Raw genomic sequence first — 21,162 nt, 5'->3', positions numbered from 1 at the left:
GGGTTAATGGGTGCACAGGCAATCCTTATAATACCAAGGAATGCAATAAAAGTAAACACCAAATTTCACTGCACTTATCCACAGGATGAATTTGTCTCAACTTGTCAGGAGAAAGGCAAATAATCAATCCCTATGAATCTCAGTATGCCATTGATGTGGTCCAGATGCAAGGGTGATTATTTCCCTTAAATCCAGATGAAATTTAAGTATACAGAAGCACAATAGACATACATTAGGAATTTTTCAGCATTAATAAGTACGTTCATCAACCAAAAGCAACTTTACTAAAATTCAAAATTTTCCAATGAATGATCATATAAATTTTCTTTTACCATTAGACAAATATAGCTCTGAGAAGGAGAAAGGGAATAAAAATCACTAACAAGATAACTCTCTATACTGCTTGGACTCTCAAGGACAAGTTTTTCTAGCATAAGCAAGAGATCCCCAATGTTCAGCCTGGGTTAGCCCTAAGGGACATACAAGGTTTGCTTTTTATAAAAGTTTACCACCACCTTTTGAAACTTAAGACTAACTCATTTGCGTTAAGGCTAAGGCAAGTAAACATAACTTTTCCTTAGTTAAAATTATGATTAGTCATCACAGAGGCATCAGAATTTTAGTCATAACTAACTTGAGTTGAGTTACCATCAAGAAGCAAAAGGCTCCTATTGTCATCTTTTGCTTATATGAGGAAAATAAATGTCCTTTTTTCTTACCATTCTCTGCTTGGAAGAACTGAGACAAAGGGGAAGAAAAGGAGATAAATACATACTATAAAAACTGAAATGACCACAGGGAAAAGAGAGAGAGAGAGAGAGAGAGACACACACACACAGTCAATTGATATACTTAGGGCTGGGCAGAAAATCATAATTCCATTTCATAGAAGGTTTAAAGGTTTTGACATGTTTTTGTTCTAGATTTTTTGAAATATTTAATGGAAAATTTGCAGGAGAGAGGAAGAGAGAGAAATAAACCATTAGCCTATGGTCAAGGGCACTCACTTGACAGACTCCTAAATTCAAGTCCTTGCTCTGAATCACCCAGAGCAGGTATTTGGGTGTCCCACCTTCTACATGAACACCCTAACTAGCAAGCTATAGAGTCAGTGTCAGACTGATATACAGAGCTTGACTCTAGAGTGCAATAGAATGCCTGAGTCAGTTCTGCTCTCTCTCATTTTGAGCGGAGAGATTCCATTGTGGAGCTGAGAATTCTCTCAAAAGGACAATTTCATCAAACCCAATTCCACAAAAAGTTGGCTGGAACTGAAATCAGCATTTTCTGTCAAACGTAGTTGAAGAATTTCCACTCAGCTCTATGCATACTGCTGCAGACGTTGGTATATTAATGAAGACATTTATAACAAAAAAATTGACACATGCTTCTTGTTGCATTCTCAATCTTGAAATAAAGGGCAAGTTTCTTTGAAGCATTATTAGTCATGAGCTGATGACTGCTTTTTATTATTGTCGCATAAGAAGCCCATATTGCATTATTATATCAGTGACTGTGCACCCAGAAGACTGGGAGTGAAGACATAGATAAATCTAAATATGAATCTGGAATTTAGTGTACACCTCTTTAGAAATAGTGCAGTGGATATTTTCTTTTTCCAGGACAAAAACACTAAGAAAAGGTAGAATTTTTTTGATGTTTTAAAACCATGCATTATTTGTACTTCAAGACCACTTATTACTGAACAGTGAAATAGTGACCTTAAAGGGTAATCCAAACTAGTTTTTGTACATTGCAATTCTTTGGTTAAAATACTGTAACTATAGTTTGGAGTTTTTGTTACACACATTTCATGGCCATGACAGTACAGCTGTCAAGAATACATTATATAATGTTCCATGTTCAAAGCTCTGTACAAACATTAACTAATTAGCCTCAACACCCTTGTGAGGTACAGGTATCAGTGTTATTTACAATGAACAGATGGGCAAGCAGAGCCAGAGACAAAGCGTCTTGCCCAACATAAGAAACCAAGTGAGTGGCAGAGCCAAGGTTATAAGTCAGGACATTCTGAATTGTACCTCTGCACTCATGTTGCAAGCCAGTGTGGTCAGCTGGAATAGGACTCTTCCCATTGTAGCCTAGAAAGGATCTTACGTCTATTTTTTATATAGAAAACTGATGTAGATGAAAAAATCCTGTTATTTTTTCCTTTAAAAACAAAAACACACACAACCCTTCCATAAACTAAAAACTTTTCATGAAACGATGCCATCATCACTGAAAGTGCTGGGGCCTTCACACACAAAAATTGCAGAAGTTTGGGTTTGGGGTTTTGCAATAAAACCAGGAAAATTAAAGAACAAATTCAGTTTCCAACCAGCTCTAAATAACCCATAAATATGTAGATACTATGAACCAAATTCTGCCTTCATATAGCACATTAATTTTGACTGCCTTTAGCGAGAGAGGAACACTTGGACTCGAGGGCAGAGTTTTATGATATCTATGTGAAATAGAGAGATGGCTAAAGTACTGCCAGATACTAAAACATTCATACTCCATACCTATGAAATCTCCGGGTAGCTGACATTTGTTAGCTTCTGAAGTAGAAATATTCCTTTATTTTTTCTGACTAACTCCTTTTACATTACTGTCCCTTGAAATATTTAGATACCCAGCTTTTATGCAAGCTCTATTCCATGTGGCCATCTTGGAAGAGGACAGTTTTCATAAGGAAGAAGTGCCCATGGTGATTTTTAAACCTTAAAAAGGTACGAGACTCAGTTCTAGGCTTTTGATTCAAGTGAAACATCCATTGAGGTCAATGGGAGTTGAGATTGCATCATCAGGTTCTTAGTTTTCCCTAGAAAAAGCCAATGATCCAATACACATGCAGTACAATCATATATACAGTAGGCGTCTGAGGCACAATTCAATAAAGTGACTTGAATGGGCTTTAGATCAGTACTAGCTGATCAATTCTGCTCTCAGTTAAAAAAAAACACAATGGCAAAAGCTCCATTGGTTCCAGTGTGTAAAGCGCAAGTACTGTATGAACAAACACCATCTTCTTACAGTCTGTTTTTCCATTACTAGAATTAATACATTTAGTAATCCTGTTTATTCAGTTATTTAAAGGCATAAAAAAGTCTATATAGATGTTAATCCAGTGTTCTAGCTGCCTATTCTGTAAAGTAAACATATATAGTACAAATAAGCAATACAAAGGAGTAAGGACATCATAATCATGATACAGTTTAAGTCCTCAGTATCCTAGTACACCATCTTAATTATATAGAAAAATATTGAAGTTTAATTATAATAGGTGCTTGTAGAAACCACACACATAGCTAAAGAGGTATAGAGGTGGGGGGAGGGATAGCTCAGTGGTTTGAGCATTGGCCTGCTAAACCCAATCCTTGAGGGGGCTCACTTAGGGATCTGGGGCAAGTCCTGCTAGTGAAGGCAGGGGGCTGGACTCGATGACCTTACAAGGTCCCTTCCAGTTCTAGGAGATGATATGATGGAAAGAGGGGTGTGTGGGGGGGGGTGGGGGGGGGGGAAAACTTATAACTATTTTCACAGGCTTAAAAATTTCTGGAGCTTTCCTCTTTTGGAATGATATTTTTTTCTCTGTACTACTTCAAAAGAATCCCTTTAGCCATTTTTGAACGATAGGAGACTGAAAGACTTTCCCATTGCCAAAGTGACAGTTCCAACAGCAATGTTAACCTGACCAATTTGAACATATATTGAGATTTTTTTATTAATATTAAATGTATTGCTATTTTTGTCATTAAAAATATATAGGATGGGAACTTTAAGGCTGCTGCTGGCAATTGTGCATTTTCATTTCCTGACCTTTAGCTTTACAGTTCTGTTGAATGGATTTTTTTTGCATATGAATGATTTAATGTGTTCATAAGGAACTCACCAAATGCAGAATAATGCATTAAAATCAATATACCAACTAGCCCAAATATACAGCTAATCTGAAATAAAGGTCTGATACAGCTAAGCCATCCCACCAGTCAAAAGCAATCAGTTCCCAGTTAAAGCCAGGAGAGGAGAGAAAGAAAAGATTAGAAGAAAACAAGAGAACAGGGGCAAAGGTCCATAGGTCCAGTGTATAATTGTAGAGCACCTACCACACTGGGGGCTAGCCCTGACTGGCTTTAGACACTATCATAATAGAAGTATTAAATAACTAATACACAGATCTTAAAAGCAGCTTGAGTGACACTCAGGCACACCTTCTCCAGGCCAGAGTTGTACAGCTCAGAAATCTGGTCTTAACAGAGACCAACCCAGTGATAGAAGGGAATGTTTACAATCTGCTCAAATACCAGCAGCAGGTACCTACAAAGATTCCAACATGTCTAACCCTGTACATTCATACAATTTTAAAGCAGTACTGAGGAAGTACTACAACGATCCTATTTTTCTTCCTGATAATTCGTTCTGCATTCCTCCTCAAGTCAGGCACCAGAGTGCATTGGCTACCCCATGCTTGCATTAGAACATGACAGGATCAAAGCCCTGCAGTCTTGGTGCCCATCAGTACAGCATACCCAAAGGTAAAAAAATGCCCCTTTAGCTGCCCAGATTTAGTGATAAATCCCTGCTGTGAAATTATATAAAAAACCTTCTATACAATGGTTCGCTTGGCATTAAAATCTAGTGGGACTCATAGCACAGCTGTCAGAACACTTTAGGCAGTAGCCAGAAACCTAGGTTTTATCCCCAGGTACGTCATGACTCATTTTCTATAGCTTTCTCCCACAAAAAGAGGGACCAAAAAGAAAAAAGGGTCCAGTGCATCCATATAGTTAACATATCAAATAGGTGCCTATTTTAATAATTTATCCTTTGCACAGCTGATGGACATGTGGAGTTGAATTCATCTGTGGTGTAACTCCACTGATCTCACATGGCTAGGCTGGGCACATTCAGAGCTAGTGCAAGATATTATGAAATGCTTGGGTATGTATTTAAATTCAGGACTGTCAGCTTTAAGAGAACACGGGGAGCTTCAAAGCACTCATTCCCAACAGCAGAAAGCAAGGATATTTATCATGGGCCAATCAACCACTGCTTCATAACAATAAAGGCAATTTTCAAAGACAATGAGCAAGTGCCACTGAGTTAACACCTTTTTTATATACAGCACTGTGCTATCAATAAAACCAAATCCCTGTAAATCTTTAAGAATTAAGGTTGCATGCAACACAATTTCAGAACATGTTCCCATTTGCAAACATTAACTTTTTTAGATGTGTGTCATTGGTACACAGTCTCACCCGTTTTCACTGGTTTTGGAGCATTCAATATGCTACTTAGGCAGCAGATTGCAATTCAACCCCCCTACTTATTTGCCAGCATCCCACAATTTACCATCTGTGGGGCAAATTCAGGTTTCTCCTGAATTCTATTGCCTATTTATGCTGCTTGAGTGGCATAAGTTACACAGGTGTCAGATTTACTGTACTTTATCACTGCACATGGACCTAGGTCAGATCTAAAAATTAGCTGGCAACTTCCACTGGGAGTGAGGATTCCAGTAAGAGTCTTATTACTGTCTGGATTTAAAAAAGAAAACCCACACACCCTGCTCATCATTGTAGTACCTAAGCATGGATCAGGACACTGGATATTTTTCCCCCTCCACATGAGAGGGGGGTATAAGAAGAAATAGGCATTTCACATCAGCAATACCTATGGTACATAACCAACTTTGCTAAAAGGTCCTTGCAACAAAGAAAGAAAAAAAATAGGAGGCAGCAGGGGGTGTAGGGAGAGGGAAAGAGTGTCCTGTCCTTCTGACTTGAGGGATTTTCTGTTTTCAGTGGGAAGGTGGAATAGGGACAGAAAGCCAAGTGAGTGGCATAAGAAAAGGGAGAGTTCTCTCTGCTACTTGCAGTTCAATCATGAGTAGGAAACCATTTGACAAGAGATTATTCCTGGGGGACCCTACTTTGTGCATACACTGTCTTAGTTTTTCTTTGCTTCTGTGCAGCAATAAAAAGGAGGGAAGGTACTGTATCTCTAACCTCCATGTCTGGCCTGAAAAATCCATTCATCAGACTCTTGACAGATCAAGATGATGTCTGTCGACAGCTGCAGGAGGGCTTAGAACTCAGAACTAGAGCATGCTTTAACTGCAGGGGTTTAAAAACTCAGAAGGTTTGCAATGCTAGTTGAAGTCCCCACTGAAAATGCCTTCGTTTTTAATTTCCCTCAGCCATATTGTGTATAATGGAACACAGAATTGTTAGTATTGTATGCTCATGAAATAGAAACGGCTGATGGTTCTTGCTATAGGAATGGTAGCAATTGCAATGCCGCCTATTGGTAAGATTGAAGGGTTGAAAATATTTCTTGCCAATTTGCAAAAACAAAAGGTAAAGAACACCAGGTGGTTTTGATCTGTTTATATCAATGATTGCAATAAAGATGCTTATGAATGATTTTATATTGTAGTTTATTTCTTTGGAATAAATATACTTAGGTTAAAAATAAAAAACACATTAGTATCAAATATTGACTACTTAGGTAATATGAAGAGACAGAGTATGGGTTGGCCAAGATGACTACTGGCGATTATTCCCTCACCCCAGACTGGAAAGGAAAGGGATCCACATTCCATCATATTATGATTGCACCCGACCCCTTCCCGTGCCCCACACTCCTCACCCCCAGCCCAGAACACCCTCCTTTACCCCATACTGCTCATCCCCAGGCCCACTCCAGAGCCTAAACCCCCAGCTGCAGCCTGCACCCCCTCCTGTACCCCAACCCCCTGAGCCAGCCCTGTGAAAATAAGTGATCGAGTGAGAGGGCAGGGCCTTGGAGAAGGGGCAGGACAAAGGGGTTCGGTTTTGTGCCAGTAGAAAGCTGGCAAACCTAATGACTTGGAGTTTTTGGAGCACTCCTTGAACACTATTGATGAGCATGTAGTGAGACTGTCTCTTCTATAGGCTAGAAGTATGCCAAGCAATTCCAACCTAGGAAACAGGGTGAACTTCATTGCACTAACTCTCCAGCAATTTGTAATCTGCATATGTTTATACTCTACTTAATGAGAAGCTCCAGAATGACCTAAAGACCATTCACATACCCCCCCCTTTAAAAAAAAAAAGTTAAATCTGCACCACTTTCCACAAAAAGAATGAATTGTACTAAAATCCAGTTTTTTGTAAGGGAAAGGAATGTGCAATTCATAAAGAATCCTGCTAAAAGTGCCAAACTGGTCATACTTGAGACCCTTGCCATTTGCATGTCCCTAAGAGTGACTGATACTTCTCCAACGTTGAAAACAAACAGTTTATTTCCAATGTAGTTCAAAGCACCTATGTAAATCTCTAGTGGGGCTGATTGTCACAGCCCTTACTTCACTGCACTGGGGGAGAAGCTAGGAGCAAGACATCCATCCCGGGTCAGACAAATGACCACCTGTTATGGGGAGTTCAGGGTAAGTGGACCACAGCAGCAAGTGGGTAAGGAGCCTACTCAGGGGAGCCCTGGCTCCACGCACACAAGACAGAAACCAGAAGCACAGCAGGGTGCAAGCCATTCCACAAAAAGGGATGATGTAACTTATTTTGCAAATTGTACTCTACTCTCAACCAGGAGCTATGCAACTACATGCCCCCCGACTCCGGGCAGACTATGAAATTTAAAAAAAATCCTAGCTCTAGGTGCATATGTAGCCCACACACCTTCTGGGTGTGATGTTCTGTCCCATCTGGGGGGGGGGGGAGAGGGCGGGAGAGAAAAGAGAGACAGCAAGACAGAAATGAGTCTGCTCTATAGCCTTAGCTAAGTCAGTTGGCTTTTCGCTCATGCACTAAGCTCCAGAGGTCCCAGGTTCAGTCCTGCCTGCTGACGATCGGGGCCTGTTGGCATTACCCACAGCATTTGATCCTCCAAATAGTTACTCCTGCACTGAGCTCAGTGGGAATAAGAGCTCTACAGCTAGTTCTAAAGCTCCAAGCTATTGGTTCTTATGATGTTTTGGTTACGTTTAAGAGTCTCGTGCTCAGACTGTTCAAAGCATAGACGTTTGAGGGTAACAGAAGAGTGAGAAAGCTATATTCAGGATGGCCATTGACCTTACAGCCTTCAGTTAATTCTATGGTATTCCTGGAATTAGGGCCCATCTCAGCATGGGTGGCAAGTTTGTAAAAATTTTGGTGGGGCCCAGAACCCGCCCCCAACTCCGCCCCCCCAACTCCGCCCCCACCTGCCTAAGGCTCTGGGAGGGGGCTCGGCGGGGGAGGTCTGGGGTGCAGATCCTGGGCTGGGGATTAGGGTGCAGGAAGGGTGCTGGGTGCAGGCTCTGGGCTGGGGTAGGGGGTGGGTGTGCAGGAGGAGGTGAAGGGTGCAGGCTTTGGGATGGAGTTTGGGGTTGGGAAGGGGTGTGTGGGAAGGGGGAGGGAGTTTGGGGATAGGAGGGAGTGCAGGGTGAGGACTGTGGGGCTGAGGATGAGGGGTTCATGATGCGAGGGGGCTCAGGGCTAGGGAAGAGGGTTGGGCTGTGGGTGAGGGCTGTGGATGAGGGGTTCATGATGCAGGAGGGGGCTCAGGGCTAGGGCAGAGGTTTGGAGTGTGGGGTGAGGGCTGTGGATGAGGGGTTCATGATGTGGGGGCGCTCAGCGCTGGGGCAGAGGATTAGGGTGCGGGGGGATGAGGGGTTCATGATGTGGGGGTGCTCAGGGCTGGGGCTGAGGATTAGGGTGCGGGGGGAATGAGGGCTCTGGCTGGGGCTGAGGGTTTGGGGTTGGAGAGGCTCAGGGTAAGGGGAGCCTGCCTTGCCAGTACTGGCGGAGGGCAGGCACTAGGACCCTGCGGCAGCAGACAGCAAATCTGCTGGGAGCCCTCCGGGCAGCAGCCAGGGGAGAGGCGCGCTGCGTTCTGTCAGGCAGGGACGCAACACAACGCGGCGGAGGGGGGGGTGGCAGGCGGGGGCTGGGACCTGCTCCAGGCAGGGTCGCGGCGGCGGGGGGAGACCTGCGGTGGCCGGGGCCGATCCAGGCAGGACGGGGGGCGGGGGCGGGAAGAGACCCAGCTCCAACTATTGCTGGAGCAGGGCGCCCAGCCCTGAATATTGCTGGGGCCCGGGCCCCACACAAATATATAACCTGCCGCCCATGCATCTCAGTTATTTAGAGCAATGCATTTTAGCTAGTGTTTCTCAGCCCTAGGACAGAGGAGCCAGGCATTAGAAGGGGAACTGTAGCCTCTGACCTGGTTTTATGAGGCATTACTTTTGCACATTTGTTTTCTGCCTTTGAGAGATATTTCCTATGTTAGCCAATGTGTGAAATTTTCTTCACTGCTGCCAAGCACAGCAGGAGATTCTTAACAAGTGAATATATTTGGTGCATTTGTGTATCAAGCAGCACAAAACCAACTTCACTAGAATGAAGTAGCAGGGATTTCAAATGCAGCCCTAAAATAAGCTTTGCAGTTATTCTCAGTCTAGGGAGTGAGTGAAGATTCAGACACTCATCTCTGTTAAATACTGTGATTTATAGTTACTGCCCCCTTGGTGCGAACCTCCAACCACTAAATCCCTTTCACTGACAAATTAAGCTATGTTGAAATCCATGAATGTTATATTTGAAGTTTCCTCAGTAGACTGTTTTTCCTTGTGCAGGTGTTTAGCACAGGTAAGGTCATCCATGCCAATGATTATCTGACCTCAATTCAAATCCCATAGTATTTTCAGGTCTTGTAGCTAAAATTCATTTTGTTTACAGCTTTAATTGCATTGAAAGCAAGACAGAGCTAGACTGTCCCTCAATATGGTAGAGCCCAAAAAGGGGACAGGAAAAAGGAGTTGCCAGCAGATTACCCACAGGCTTCAGCTCCCAGAACCCAGAGATGAGCTCCACCGGAGGCCTGCAACTCTCCCACAGTCCTCTGCAAGTACAGCACTACTGTACTGATGGGCTGCCACTGGCCCTGCCAGCCCTTAAAGCAGGGCTCTACAGCACAAAGGAGTTCTATAGAAAGAGTAAATGCCACCTTGTAACAGGGCATAGCAGGATCCCCTTGGTCCTGCTTCTGCTCCAAAAACCACTCAGACCCTGAGGTTCAGCAATCACCGGTACAGTTTATATACAGCGTGCAATCCCACCACCTTCTCACCACATACAGTTTGGGGGTTTCAGCCTTGGGGATTTCAGTCTCTGCAGCCAGGAAGGAAGAGTTTCCACTCTGGCTTCCCCCACTTCAGATCTGTATATAGCCCCAGGCTAATTGGGTTGGCAGCTGTTTCCCCTTTGTCAATCAAGCGCAGGTTTCTTTAGCCAGCTCCAATTTACCTCCCTTAATTGGAACTGGCATAACACAGGGCCGGCTCAGGTGTTCCTGCCCAGCACCCTGTCACATACCTGAAGCTGTGTTAATTTTTGGGCAGCTAGAGCACAGGAAAAATATGCAGTCCTATTATCCTGACCATACTCCTTCACTCATTTCCCCCCAGATATTGCTCCAGGACCCAATGGAGCACCCTTTGTGACACCTGAGGATAAGCTAGCATGATGCCTCTCTCTTCTCCAAGCAAGGGGAGATTTGCTCCTGGAAGGGCTTCCTCTTCAACCCAATCTTTAGGCAATGTTCAGGGTCACTGAAGGGTATAGAACAGCAACTTTACTGAGAAGCCAGCAGCAGACCTCCAGCTATCAAACTACATGCTGCGGAAACTTTCTTTGCAGGGGCAACAGGAACAAAGCTAAAAAGGAAAAATGCCAACAGATTTTTTATATATAAAGTTAAAATATATGCAGCATTGCTCTCACTCACTCAGTAAAGTTTCTGGCTTAGTAACAGCCAAATGAAGATAACACCATAATAATGGGCTCATCAAAACTGAGGAAATCCCCGCAGAGCACATAACAAGGAAAGAGCAGATATTGCATTACAAAAAAATCTCACTGTTACTATGTTTGGTGAAGAATGTAATGCAATAGGTGTAAAGCTGCCGGATGTTAAAGGAACCCTGTTTATACACAATACATTGGATAAATTATTCAAGAAGAGTTCATCTCTGTGGAACTGTCCCCTGTATATTGCTATCAATATCTGTCAGACGTTCACTGATTACATTGAAAAAGTGCCACACAAGTAAAAACTGCCTTTGCATTGTTTTAAATAGCACACTTTTTAAATGACAGAAAAATAGCTATGTGTGCGCACACACACAGTACAATTGGCTTATTTGCAACCAGATCCTCCCCGTTTTTCATTTCCTCCATGTCTAATTGAATGATATGGTTAATTGCTGGGATATATTCTGATGACACAGCAAAGCTATAAGCAAATGATGAACATTGTTGTTTGAGATATGCCCATCAAATCTAAACAAACAAAATTTAAAAAGTGTTTATTTGAAAAGTAAGACTTGTCAAACAAAAGAAACCTCTACAAGACATCCTCTGCCTACCAAAGAAAGGTACGAATAGTCTCTATCCAATTTATGAAGATGCAAGGCTCATACACTACAATGTATTGAATTGATAAAACCCAGGTTTTAGTGCATTGAATACATAGGATAGAATCAGTGACACACCAGGCCCCTGGAACTATCACCATACTTATGATTTCTCTGGTTGCATTACATTCCTTACAATGTATTCCATTATCCTGAGATTGGACATGACAAATATTACAAAATGTGAATCAAAGCCAAGAAAAACATGCTGCTTGCACCTATCGGCCAACTTTGTTTCCTATATTACATTTCATATATTTGTTTCAGGTATTACAGCAAGCAGAAATCTGGTTCACAAAATGAATGCCAAGGGTATGTCTACACTACCTGCCGGATCGGCGGGCAGCGATTGATCCAGCGGGGGTGTGTGTGTGTGTGTGTGTGTGTGTGTGTGTGTGTGTGTGTGATTTATCGCATCTAGTCTAGATGCGATAAACACATCCCCTAGTGCTCTCCCATCAACTCCTGTACTACAGCTCAGCGAGAGGCACAGGTGGAGTCGACAGGAGAGTGGCAGCAGTCGACTCACTTCAGTGAAGACACCATGGTAAGTCGATCTAAGTACGTTGATTTCAGCTACATTATTCATGTAGCTGAAGTTGCTTAACTTAAATCGATCCCCCAACCCGCAGTGTAGACAGGGCCTAATATACCTCTGCTGCTCTTTGAGCCAGTAGTCAATCTAGTTTAGCCAACATCCAAATTGCTTCCAGGTATCTCAGGATTTCTCAGAATTCGAGATTCTTCCAGTACAGTAACTCCTCACTTAACATTGTAGTTATGTTCCTGAAAAATGAGACTAAGCGAAACAATGTTAAGCAAATCCAATTTCCCCATACAAATTAATGTAAATGGAGCGGGGTAGGTTCCCGGGAATTTTTTTCCACCAGACATAGAATTATGTACATATATACACACACATAGTATACATTTTAAACAATTTAATACTGTTCACAGCTATGATGATTGTGAAGCTTGGTTGAGGTGGTGAAGTTAGAGGGTGGAAGAGGATGGGATATTTCCCAGGGAATGCCTTGCTGCTAAATCAGTGGTTCTCAAACTTTTGTACTGGTGACCCCTTTCACATAGCAAGCCTCTGAGTGCGACCCCCCCATATAAATTAAAAATACTGTATATATTTAACACCATTATAAATGCTGGAGGCAAAGCAGGGTTTGGGGTGGAGGCTGACAGCTCGTGATCCCCCCGCCATGTAATAACCTAGTGACTCCCTGAGAGCTCCCAACCCCCAGTTAGAGAACCCCTGTGCTAAATGATGAACTAGCACTCAGCCGAGCCCTCAAGGGCTAATACATTGTTGTTAATGTAGCCTCTCATTCTACAAGGCAGCAGGAATGGAGGGGAGAGGAGATAGCATAGCTAACAGGGACAGACACACACCTTGTGTGTGGGAGAGAGAGAAATGCACACTGCCCCTTTAAGTAAGCTGACCCACTCTTAAGTGCGTTGTCTTTTTAAGTGGATCAGGAAGTTGAGACAGCAGCTGCTGCCCCAGGTTCTCTCTCTCTCTCTCTGTCAATCCACGTCCCCACCCTGCTCTATATGGAGAAGGGGTAAGCAGGGTGTAGGAGCAAGGAGGAGGAGGGCACCCTGACATTAGTCCCCCCCCTTCATCCCCACCCCACAGCAAGCAGGAGGCTCGAGGAGCAGCTCCAAGGCAGAGGGCAGGAGCAGCACATGGCAGTAGAGGGAGGGACAGCTGCAATTACTAGCCTGCTGGCAGCTGCTTCACAGGGAACTTAGGGGAGCGGGGAGCTGATGGGGTGGCTGCCAGTCCACCCTGGTTCCAAGCCCCCACCACTTAGCTTCAACAGGCTACTCTTCCTGCAAGCAGTGGACAAAGCAGGCGGCTGCCAGATGACGTTAGAAGGGAGCATTGCACAACTTTAAACGAGCATGTTCCCTAATTGATCAGCAACATAACAATGAAACAATGTTAACTGGGACAACTTTAAGTGAGGAGTTACTGTATAAACCAGGGGTCGGCAACCTTTCAGCAGTGGTGTGCCAAGTCTTCATGTATACACTCTAATTTATGGCTTCGCATGTCGGTAATACATTTTAATGTTTTGTAGAAAGTCTCTCTATAAGTCTACAATATATAACCAAACTACTGTTATAAGTAAACAAGGTTTGCAAAATCTTTCAGAAGATTTAAAATTAAATTAAAATGCAGATCTTATTAGTTCAGTGTGATCGTTGCCCTTGATTTTCCTTGTTGAGTTTTCCAAATGTCTGGTGGTACCTATTTGGATACTTTAAGCTGCACACAGGCTTCCGAGTGATCAGTTGTTAACCAGCTGGAACCCCAGATCGGCAGCTGAGGTGAGTGAAGCTGGCAGCTTGTAGGGCCGGAGGCCTGGACCCTGTCTGGCAGGGGGCCTGTGCTGGAACTATAACTGGAAGCAAGGTGAATGGGGCTGCGGTGGGGACCCCGGCTGGCAAGGGGCCAGCAGCTGGAACCCCAGAGTGGGGGGGGGGGGTTTGGCCACTGGCTCCTGCCAGCCGGGGTCTCAGCCCACTGCCAGCGTGGGGTTCCTTCCCCCAGGCCAGCAGTGGGCACTGAGAGGGACCAGCGGCGGGACCTCGGATGGCAAGGGGCCAGCAGCGGGAGCCCCAGAGCCGCCCAGCCCGCCAACAACAACAACCGGCTTGTGAGCCACCTTTGGCATGTGTGCCGTAGGTTGCCAACCCCTGGTATAAACTGTTGACTTATGGATGTCTCTGAACTTTATCATTAAGTGGCCCATTCAGAAAACTTCGTCTTTAATGTAAGACTACTGCAGTGAGATTTCACAAGTCACAATGAGACAGCTAAGTGGATAGATTTAGCATTTTTGATATTGTTGGGGGAGGGGGAAGGAGAATCTATTGCTCAGGCTCTTCCTGACTGACTATCAATGGGAACAGTTCTTACTGACCACATCATAATAAAAACATCTTTGGCAGCTGTGTGGACATAAGACCAATATGGAGATAGAAAATGCAACTGAGCCTACGAGGTTGCCATTAAAAGAAAGATTGTCAATTAAAAAGCACTTCCTGAAAATGAGCTAACAGAACTGATTACACACTAAACAGTAACTGGAAGCTGTGATCTGGTTTCTCATCTGGAAAGTAACAGCCATATATCCAGATATCTGAAACTGATTTTAAGTGTTACCACCTCAAAGTCATTTGGTGATATGCTGAGATTTTTTTGCCCTTCTTGTGCCTCTCTATTTTTGGTAGAACCTTGATTGAAAAATAATCACATTTGTAAGGTCACTTACTTCTGATCCCTAAATTAAGGATCTGAAGACAAATGTACTGTCTCTTGTTTAAAGTCGTCTTTCACAAGATGAAGTGTGTATTTGGCCCTTCAGACAGCAAGACTATGCAGTTAAATAGGAAAACGATGAACTTGCATCTGTTGTGGAAGATTGACCACGTGGTTGATTTTGGATCACACAGCCTGAGGCTCCTTTATTGATCAATCAAACATGCATGGGGGAAGTCAGCCAAGGCAGCCAACCACCCCCACCCCTCCGGACAGATAAAATACGAGCGCTTATATAGGATAAAACCACAAAAGTTACATATACTTCCTTAAAGTTTTACATCCATATAAGGAATAAAGCCAAGCCAGCCTTTCCTGTTTTTCCTTACTTTTGCCCTTTGTGGTTTCTTGCTCTGTCACCTGGCAGCTATTAATCATAAGCTGTTACAAAAGGTTTATTCTACTTTTATAATTTTTGCAGTTAGTTCTGCTTTTATAATTTCTCTTTACCCTTCTTTTTTCTATTCTCTCTCCCCGCTTTCTGCCTTCAGGCCATACTATACAGACTGCTTAACCAAAGTTTAGGCCCTGACCATTTCCCCGACACACACATCCCCAGCAATTTTAAAGGGACATTGATTACAAAAGGTATGTCACATTAACAACCAGTGTGGTTCATGCCACCTGCATAGAAACAGTATCAGCAACAGAAATCCTGCAGGGCCTCAAAAGTGGCTGTCATTTTCTGAATGTTTTACCGTATATAGAATCAAATTAGCAAAGATGATCAAGCAATGAGATTCAGTACAGTTCTTAACATCTCAGATTAAGATTAATTCAAGCCAAGCAAGGAGTTTTGGAGGGGTTGGAAGCAATTTCCTTTCACATCATGGCCACATGCTGCTGACATGGATGGCTGGAGAAACAGCAAAAGCACTAGAGTTGCCAGAGCACAAGGTTTTACCGTGGGTGAGAAACTATATCATGTCCTTGTAAATATACTTAAAGAAGAGCACCAGAATGAATGTACAGAATATTCATAATGCATCATTAAGAGTGGACTTTGCCAATGGGACATTTCAAATATCAATTACATTTCAAAGCTGTTTTGTGGCATCACCTTTTAAAGGTGAGCCTTTTCAAAAGGAATTTGTTGGAAGACTAAGATTTAATCTACTGCCATTTTAGAAAAAATGATAGCGGTGCTGAAATTATTAGTGTACGGAAAGCATTTAGCATCTAAATCCTTCACTACCTCCATTTATTTTATGATGTTGAAAAGGTTATCCTTCAAAAACTGTCAACCAATTCATATAAAAGATTTAATGTCTTAAGGACAGATAAGAGGAAAACATGTCATTACATCTTTGAAAGAAGATGGATTCTAACATCTATAAAGTTATTTTTCAGAGGGGAGAAAGAATACAAGGGCTTTTCACTTCATCCTCAACTCTATACAACTCATCAAGAATGATGTAATTATTTTCTAGACAGACAAGTTACGGAAAGCCAGCCTGTCAAGACAATTTGTTTCCAAGTTGGCCAATCTTGTGATCTTAAAAATCTAGTTTTATAAAAAGCCAGAGGATGGGAAAAGAAACTAATGCAAACAAGATGCCAGCCTGGCTCTGCAGCCCGTGTAAGATTATGTAGCTCCATGGAAGCCATAGCTATGGGAACTGCCTGGGACCTGGAGCTGTGCCAGTTTATATCAGCTGGGCCCCTAGGCCCAAGTGTTTCAGCCTCTGAAAATACATCCAGGTCCTACTGCAATGTAGATGTAAGCCATGAAATAATCCAGGTTTTATTTCTGTAGAATTTATTTGGTTGTCAAATATACAGCTTATCCTCCTTCTCCACCTTAATCACTTGTCTGAAAATAGAAACTCTTAAAGGGGCTTGTCACGGCCAGTATAGATATCCAAAGCAGGCCAAGCAATCAACGGGTTAATGAAGGTACAGCCGGAGTCACTGAGTCCTGATTCTGCCTGGCTGGCTTAAGGGCCTTCAGCCATACCCCAGTGGACTGAGCAGACTCAAGTTCCCTACCAACTTCCTCAGAGAATTAATTAAGGAGGTTTCCAGACTCCACGGGGCACCAGAGCCAGCAGACCCCACCAGGAATAAGGAGGAAATCCTCACGTGTCAGTGGGACTTGAGAAGAGGAACTGACTGCCCACTCCAGACCAAGTGAACTCTGGTGCAATGCTCCATTTTTGAGGGGGAAAGGGGGTAGTGCTGTTGCATTGACACACCAGCCCACTCCATGAGTTTAAACTACTCTTTTGGTGCATTACTTAATCACTCAGGCAAAGTGTTCCTAGAAGTATTCTCTTGGTACATTCATCTCTTGAGGTAATTCCCTTCCCCTTAGAAACATTAAAAAAAAGTTTAAATGAAAGCTGATGGGAGATCATCAGCATCTTGCAGGGGGTACATGCACAATCAGACAAACCGAGATGTCGTCATTTTTATTGCCATTTGACTATCTGAGGATGTGTTTTTCCAAATGAAGGCATGAAAGAGTGGCTGTGTGCACGGAGGGGTGGATCAAACTGAAGGTAAAAGGAGAATCATAACTAAAAAGCCAAAGAAATATGAAACTCAGACTGGATTGAGTAAAACAAGTAAACACCACTCTTAAAAAAAAGCATCCCTAGGAAAACAAACTCAAAGCAAAATTACTAATCATACAGCCGAGAGATAAAATTTATCGAGACAACAAAACTGAAGCAGCAAAACAAAAATGTGCAACTTGCATAAGGAAATCACTCAAATGCTACGTTTGGGGCTAGCTGTAATTGTAGGTAATGCATGATTGGAACATTTCTCTATCATGGAAAGGGCATGAGGGATTTGTTCTTTGCTCCAATTTCAAATGGTTGACAAATGAAAATATTCAGGTGAAAACTGGAGCTCTTTCATCAACCTCCTCCCTACAGGGAAAATTAAAGTGAAAGAACAGGACTACTGGTGATTATTCCCTCACCTCAGATTGGAAAGGAAAGGGATCCACATTCCATCATATTGTGATTGTATGTCATACCCAAAAGATAACTGTATGAGGGTCTACTCAACACTAGATGGTTGAACTTGTGTGAAATGATGAATGTGGATCCCTTGTGGGCATGGCTGGTGTAACCACTAGGTGAACTAGGCAGCCGCCTAGGGCGCCAAGATTTGGGGGTGCCAAAACGCCCCAAATTTTTTTAAACACACACTATTGCTTCCGGCAGGGGCGGGAGAGCGGGATGATCTGCTCGCAGCCGCTTTAGCACCTACCTCTGCAGGCATCCTCTGCAACCGCAGGCCCCGCTGCCTCCCTCCGCCTTGCCCCCTCTGCCTGCCTGGAGCCACCTCCTCCCCGAGCTGCTGCATCGCTCCCTAGCCCACTTCCTCCAGCTCTGGCAGTCCCAGACCCCCTACCGCAGCAGTGGCTGCTGCCCAAAGGCTGCCGGCTGCAGGTGACATCAGCCAGCCTGCAGCTGGTCCTATTGACAAGAATGCAGTGGCAGGAGGGGGGGTGGGGGGGGAAAAAGGAAGAGGAGACCATGGCCACTGGTCCACCTGCAGGAGTGGATCATGGCCCTGCCAGAGGATACAGAGTTAAAGAGCTGCTAAAGTGTAACTGTCCTCAGCACGTGCCACCTTCTAAGGCTTCATCCCCATCCCTCCCTGCAGCCCTGTGGAGCAGGTAAATAGAGCCCCATTTGGGGGGAAACTGAGGCAAAGAACAGAGACCTGACTTGCCCAAGGTCACCTGGAGAGTCACTGTCAGAGCCCTGCTTTGAACACAGGAGATTGAGGCTCCTAGTTCTGCGCTGGCTCAGGCGATTAGACCAGAGGCCTTCAAGCCCTGAGCTCTGCACCTGCCCATACAAGGTATTAATCTGGGATTCAGGGGCAGCACACTGCAAGTTTTCAGTGAAGAATCGTGGCTGTCAAGCCCTTATGGCTACAAAGAAAATCTTCCAAAGGTGATGGGTGTCTAGGCAACACAGTTCTGTCTGAGTCTGCAGCCAGCCTAGAACAGCTCTAGGAAATGCAGCAGTAACTTAAGTCTAATTACGACACCATCAGAGCCAGATTTTCATGTAACATGGGTGAGCAGTTGCATGGTGCACAACCACTGCAGGTGTGCGAGCAACTCAGGTTAAGTGCAGCTGAGCCCTGGGCAGGGTGCAGCACCCCAGAGATTTTTGTTCTCCCACTGAATGACAGCAGATGCACCAGTAACTTTACTAGGTAGAAGTTTTACTGACCACATTAAGGCCATTCCCAGCATTGGGCCAGCTGCTCCTCATCATTCTCCTGATTTCTTGTATTATTGATGGGAGATCTGCTGTGGATTGAGGGGTGTATATGGACCTGCCTTTGCAGCCTCAGTCCTGGCCCAGCATTCAAAATAAATTGCCCTGAGTTCCAGAAGTACTGAGAACCCTGGAGTTCCCACAGACATCAGGGGAACCACAGGTGCTCAGCATCTCTGAAAATCAGGCCCAGAATGACACTGATGCCTCTGCCCTGGGCCAGAGCTCTCTAAGTAAGGGGCTTCAGCAGCGATTGGCGTGGGGCAGAGTAAAGCAACCAGGATGGTCATGATGGAGGCTGGAACTCTGTCCTCGCCTTACACCTGTGGGGAAGACAGGCCTTCAGACACCCCCTCCCGCCTGCATTGCACTTTCCAGCCCAGGAGCAAGGAACCATTCACACCTTAGTGCTGGGGTGGGGGTGGGGGAGGCGGGGAGAGCTGAAGCCCAGAACGGAGAAGTAACTTGCCTGAAGTCATCCAGTAAGTTGGTGCCAAGGTGGAGAATAGAAGCCAGATCCTGACTCCCAGCTCTGTGCTCTGATCCCAAAACAGCCCTTTCCAGATCCATGGTGTGCGGGGGCAGGAGGGACTCTAGCCATGAGCAGGAGACCCAAGGCCATTTATTTTCATTAAATATGTAGAATGAAATTAATAAATTTTCAAGCGAAATGTGTATTAAATCTAATGAACAATGCCACATTATACACTATTCATTTTTGAAAGTTTATAATAAGCGATGCTCCGACGGGAGGGGGGTGCAAGGTGGAAGTTTCGCCTAAGGTGCAAAATATCCTTGCTTGTGGGCGCTAGTTTAAAAAGCTGGCAACACTGCTGAAATTCTCCTAGCTAGCTACAAATGCACCATTCTAATTATTCATGTAATTTAACATAACCCATGAGAATGACTTGTACTGCTGTAACTTATTTCTCAAAGGTTGGCATTGCCATCCAACTCTACTGCTTCAAATCTCCCTACCCTTTAAACATGTTCAATGGTCTTGGGGGAGGGACACCCCACCCCCAGAATTTTGATGCGTTTTTCAACCTGTCAGAAAGGCATCAAGTTCCTGAGCTGGAGAGCAGGTGTAACTTAGAACCAGTTTGATGTAAGCTGCAGTCTTCAAAAAGATGCTCAAAGTACATTTATTAATGAGTAGCACTGATCCCAGACCCCTTTGGTGAAGGTACAATATTATAGTACAGCTTTATTTTGCACAGTATCGTCCATCCAAACTGTATCCAAAAATGTCTCAACAGCAGAGAGTATATGGCGCAAACTACAGAAAGAGGAAGGAAGGATACTGCACAGTGAATACATTAAAGTATTCAGTCATAAGGCGGACAGAAATTAAAAAAAGTTATAGCCAAGGGATAAAGCTATTTAAGCTAAAATTTGAAGGGAGATGGAAAGTTACTTTACCTGTATCTCCACTGCAATCTTTTCTAGGTAGCAGGCACTACAAAGGAGAAGCCTGTCAAACATTGGCAAGATTCTGGGGAGGGGCAGAGAACATAGCAGGGGTAGGTGAGTGTACGGAGAATAGAGGAGAGCAGAAAGACAAGGTTTATGAAAAGAGGTTGAAGCAAGTCAATGAAGAGCTTTATAAAATGAAGGGAGCAGTTCTGAAGTAGATCACAGAATGAATGAGACCACCACATAGAATCTTCAGCAAAGAGAATAACCACCTGTGATGAATTGGGTTGCAGCATTCTGCACCTCCTAGAGTCTGGAGAGCTGGAACCTTGGGAGACTATAGAAACTAAAGGTTAGATACCAATAATTTTGGTGGGGAAAATTTAGCGGAGTAAAGCAAGAGTTCAGTCAATGGCTGACATGGGCAGAGTTAGTCATAAGAGATGTGGGAGTAGGAAAGTTCAGGGCCATGGAAGCCAATTCATAGTTCCTACTCATGTCTTATCCACTCCATTTCAGCTTTGACAAAGGCCTTTTGCTTGTACTTTGTTCTCTTCATTTTTCCCCCCCTTTATATTCTCATAAATTCTTTGAACATCTTTCAGTCACACAACATTACCTTGTCTGTACCTATTCTCCCTCCTCCCTTTCATTTCCACAGAGGAGAGCAGCAAAATATTTAAAATGTTAGAGCA

At 43.8% G+C, this 21,162-nt stretch overlaps 1 long non-coding RNA gene across 2 annotated transcripts in view; it reads right to left on the bottom strand.

Moving 5' to 3' along the window:
* LOC123374713 overlaps positions 1 to 19,127 on the bottom strand; it is a 64,884-nt gene extending 45,757 nt beyond the window's left edge. The window contains exon 1 of one of the 2 annotated variants that reach the window (XR_006581168.1): positions 19,004 to 19,127. This is a non-coding gene — a long non-coding RNA (uncharacterized LOC123374713). Of the gene's footprint in view, positions 1 to 10,123; positions 10,178 to 19,003 lie in introns of those variants that run through there. The other variant, XR_006581167.1, reaches the window with a different exon arrangement.
* Positions 19,128 to 21,162: the final 2,035 nt, after the last annotated feature.

Source organism: Mauremys mutica, chromosome 7 (genome assembly GCF_020497125.1).
Source record: "Mauremys mutica isolate MM-2020 ecotype Southern chromosome 7, ASM2049712v1, whole genome shotgun sequence".
In the NCBI taxonomy this organism is placed as follows: domain Eukaryota; kingdom Metazoa; phylum Chordata; order Testudines; family Geoemydidae; genus Mauremys; species Mauremys mutica.
Note: the sequence above shows the minus strand (reverse complement) of the source record. Positions and strands in the feature narration are given on the sequence as shown.